Here is a 4826-nt window from a genome sequence, read left to right as displayed (position 1 = left end):
TTGTGTTGTGGGGCTGGCAGGGACCATTCTCCCCAGCCCAGAGAGGTTGTGTTGACTGCCCCAGATCATACAGGTGATGTAGAACCTGGGTCTGAGTGCCTTGATGTGTGCACTGTGGCCTTGCTCTCCCCTCACCTTTAGTGTCCCTCATCCACACCTTGTCCAGCTCTCCTGCAGCGCCATATGCCACATTCAAAGGCTATCTCTCCAAGGCATACCGATCTGTTAAATGATCTTGTTAAATAGTGTTTGGTTTTGGTGTCCCTCTAACCCTATCTGAAGTCTCCTCTTCTGAAACTCCCATTACATGCTGTACCCATACCTCCTGTTCTCCCAGGACTCCCCAAGGCAACACTTCACCCAGGCCTGTTCTCCTGGATAACCCCTCATGCCTTGAAACTAGACCTCTTCTCCCACAATTAACCTCACTTACTCTGCCTCTCATCTCTCTGAGTCCTATGAGGGGGCAATTTGTGCTGAGACACTAAAAGCTGGCACTGGGGCCTAATAGTCTATTACCCCCCACCCCTCTGGACCATTTAATGACTCTCTGAGCTTGGGCAAGTTTGTGAGCTGAGCCACACCTGTAAAATGGAGACAATAATTCTTTACAAGTGAGGAACAAGTGAAATCAGCTGGGTGTTATATAGATATCAGCGGAATTCCTTGTTTCCCCCTAAACCTGTCTTTCTCTCCTAAAGCAGATTTCAGGGCACCTCCTCTCTCACCCCAGTTACTGCAGCAGCCTCTCTTTCCTCCAGACGTGGTCCTTGCCACACATTCTCCACCCTGGCCGAATGTATCTTTCCAGAGTACAAATACGACCAGAGTTATCCCCTGCCTAAACACTCCAGTGGCTCAGAGTCAAGTGCAGGCTCCCTGGTGTGGTCCACAAGTCCTGCATGCTCTGTCCCCGTTCACCTCACCAGTGCTCAGTGCTCACCTCGCATGTTCAGTGCCAGGGGTGTGTCAAGCCCTCCTCTACCTCTAGGCCATTGAGAACGCTATTCTCTCTTCTACAAATCTCTTTCCCCTCTCTAATTTCTATCCAGCCCCTTCATTCTTTAGTTTAAGTATCATCGCCTCCAGGAAGCCTTCCTGACTTGGGTCAGATGCCTTCCTCTGCAGCCCTCTCCTGTCGTTCCTCGCATCCTAGCACCTAGAACACAGCGTAACTGCCTGGATGCCTGCCCCTTGCTTGCCCATAAGCTCCTTCAGAGCTTGAACTCAGGGCAGGCAAGAAAGCAGTGAATGAATATTTCTGGCACCTGTCCTGAAACACCTAAAGTACTCAATTATTTTTTCAAGCCTGTGACTCTTACTTGAAAATATTTGCATTTCAAACTCCCCACCCTCTTCTTTGCATTTGAAAATTCCTCCTGCCTTTAACACCTTATTCCAAATAAAAGAATAACTTTGGGACATTAAGTCTTACCAACAAATACAGTATTTTTTAATCCAAAAGGGAAAAGGGAGACTCAGATAATAATAATACCATAAGATAAATTAGAATTAATACTTCTATGGCATACTCATACAAATATCTCAATTGATTCTTTTTTTTTTTTTTAAAGATTTTATTTATTTATTTGAGAGAGCGAGAATGAGAGAGAGTACATGAGAGGGGGGAGGGTCAGAGGGAGAAGCAGGCTCCTCGCCGAGCAGGGAGCCCGATGTGGGACTCGATCCCGGGACTCCAGGATCATGACCTGAGCCGAAGGCAGTCGCTTAACCAACTGAGCCACCCAGGCACCCTCAATTGATTCTTATAATACTATGAATTGTATTGGATTCATATTTTACAAGGCATATTAATTATACAATTGCAAGTGGCAGAAACCATCCTTCGTTAGCTTAAACAAAAAAGCAGAAGGGAACTTTTTTTTTTTTTAAAGATTTTATTTATTTGACAGAGACACAGTGAGAGAAGGAACACAAGCAGGGGCAGAGGGGGAGAGAGAGAAGCAGTCTTCCCGCTGAGTAGGGAGCCCGACGCGGGGCTCCATCCCAGAACCCTGGGATCATGACCTGAGCCTAAGGCAGACACTTAACGTCTGAACCACCCAGGCGCCCCGGGAACTTTTTTTAAAAAGATTTTATTTATTTATTTGAGAGAGTGTGGTGCTGAGGAGTAGAGGGGGAGGCAGAGGGGGGAGGAGCAGAGAGGGAGGGAGAGAGGGAGAGGGAAAGAATCTCAAGCAGACTCTACACTGAGCATGGAGCCCGATGTGGGGTGTGGAGCCCATAATGGGGCTTGTTCTCACAACCTTGAGATCATGACCTGAGCCAAAACCAAGAGTCAAATGCTTAACGAGCTGAAGCCATCCAGGTGCCCCAAGCAGAAGGGAATTTGTAACCAGACAGGGGTGTCTCATGGAACCCAAGGCACAGAGTCAATCATTACAAAGCCTTTGAGGTTTTTGTTTCTGCTTCTTTCCACATGTGCAGCTCATTCTTCTCTCTCTTCATTATGCCTTTTTGGTACCAAGTCCATTGGCCAAGATGGCTGCCCAGGGCTCCAAGGTCAAGTCATAGGCCCAGCGACATGAGAGGGCTGACAGACTGTCCTTGGATCCAGGCACAGGCCCTCAAGGGAGATGCTCTGATGGCCCAGCTGAGTCAGGTCAGGGAGCGACTACAGCGACAGAGCAGGGTGGCAATTCTCCTGTCCCTGTGGCGATGATAAGAGGGTCTGGGAAAGGTAGGACGTTTCCAGAGAAAGGGGTCCCCTACAAGAACATTAGGGGACTTGTCTGAGAGCAAAGGAGGACCAGGTGAAGCCAAGATGAGAGTAGGAGTCAAACATCAACTGCCCAAAGATCTCCAATCATGTTTTATAATTAAGAATTAGAAATATTGAGATTAGTTGTGACATATGGACCAAAATATGTATTCTATAGTGCCCATGTAGTACTAAATTTACAGAAATGGCCTGTCAGCAGCTTGGCAGGAAAAACATCCAAATCTCTATGGAAACCTTTTGCCAAAGCTTAAAATTAAATTAAAGCAAACTTACGTTAAATCCCAAACAAGAGAATCTAAAACCAATTAAATTTGTAGAACAATCATGTTTAAAGCCCAATAATGATTTCAAGAAAAAATGTAGTAATTTTGAGATTCATTTAGTTTCACTAGAAGTGGTTTTTTAATATAGATTTTACTGATTTTTTTAAAGATATTTTTTATTTATTTATTTGATAGAGAGAGAGCACAAGTAGGCAGAGTGGCAGGCAGAGGGAGAGGGAGAAGCAGGCTCTCCGCTGAGCAGGGAGCCCGATGCAGGGCTAGATCCCAGGACCCTGGGATCATGACCTGAGCTGAAGGCAGCTGCTCAACCAACTGAGCCACCCAGGTGCCCCTAGATTTTACTGATTTTTAAATTTGCTTTTAAGAATTCTGTAGACTTTTAGAGGCAAAAGAGATAAAGCAAGTAGGGACGGGGACCCCAAGTCCTGCCTTTGAATTCCCCTTTGCTCTGGGCCTCACACCCATCTACCTGGGAGTTCCTGTTGTCCCTCTACAAAACCCTGGCATTCTTCTGAGCAAGGGTGCAGCCCGGTTTAAAAAGTCTCTGATCTAGCCTAGATGAGAGAATGAGGCCCAGAGCAGTGGTTCTCAAACTGGAATATATGAAAATACCTGGGAGCTTTTTAGAGATGCAAATTCCCAGTCTCTACCCTCAAGAGACAGAGTCAAGGAGTCTGCGACCCTCCCAGGTAGCCCAGCCGGTTCTTATGCAGGGGCTCCTCCAACCCACTTTGGCGGGAGCCATCTGTCCAAGGTCACTAGTGGCAGAGCTGGATCTAAGACCCAGGTTTCCTGACATCCAATTCAGTGCTTTTCCTACCATATTTTACTGACTCTTGAAGCTCCCAATTGTTAAAATACAAACTTCGCTACTTTAAAAAACCAAAATCAATCAACGATGAATGGATAAACAAAATGTGATGCACACAATGGAATATTATTCAACCTTAAAAAGGACGGAAATTCTGACACATGTTATAACATGGATGAACCCTGAGGACATTGTACTAAAAAGGACAAATAGTGTATGATTACACTTATATAAGGTACTTAGAGTAATCAAATCGTAGAGGCAGGCAGTGGAATGGTGGTTACCAGGAGCTGAGGGAAGGGGGTAATGGAGAGTTGGTGGTTTGTTTTTTTGTTTGTTTAAGATTTATTTATTTATTATTTTAGAGAAGGGGGTAGGGACGAGGGAGAGAATCCCAAGCTGACTCCTTACCGAGCGCAGAGCCTGACATGGGGCTCGATCTCACAGCCCTGAGATTACAACCTGAGCCAAAATCAAGAGTCAGATGCTTAATGGATTGAGCCACCCAGGAGCCCGGAGTTGGAGTTTAATGGATATGAAGTTTTAGTTCAGGAAGATGAAAAAGTGCTGGAAGATGGTGGTCATGGTTGTGCAACAGTGCAAATGTTCTTACTGCCACAGAACTGTACACTTAAAAATAGTTAAAATAGTAAATCTTGTGTTATGTATATTTTACCACAATAAAAAAAAAACCCACAAATTTTTCTCTGCACTTCAAGCAGATTTTATTCACCATTTTATAGATTGGAAGACACATTTAGAAATCAGCTGGCTCCTGGTTGTGGGTTCTGGACGGTGAGTTCCCTCAACTGCTCTAACTGTATGCCTTTGGACCCCTCCCCCTGCCCCCCCCCCCCCCCCCAATGGTTCTCTCTCATAGTCATTCCCATGGTGCCACCTTTTGAGCCTCTGCATCATTACCTGTTTATGGCTCAACCTAACACCTGCTAAGAGAGTAAGGAGGCAGCATGCTCTAGTAAGCCTTGAG

Source organism: Neomonachus schauinslandi, chromosome 14 (genome assembly GCF_002201575.2).
Source record: "Neomonachus schauinslandi chromosome 14, ASM220157v2, whole genome shotgun sequence".
NCBI classification, from domain to species: domain Eukaryota; kingdom Metazoa; phylum Chordata; class Mammalia; order Carnivora; family Phocidae; genus Neomonachus; species Neomonachus schauinslandi.
Note: the sequence above shows the minus strand (reverse complement) of the source record.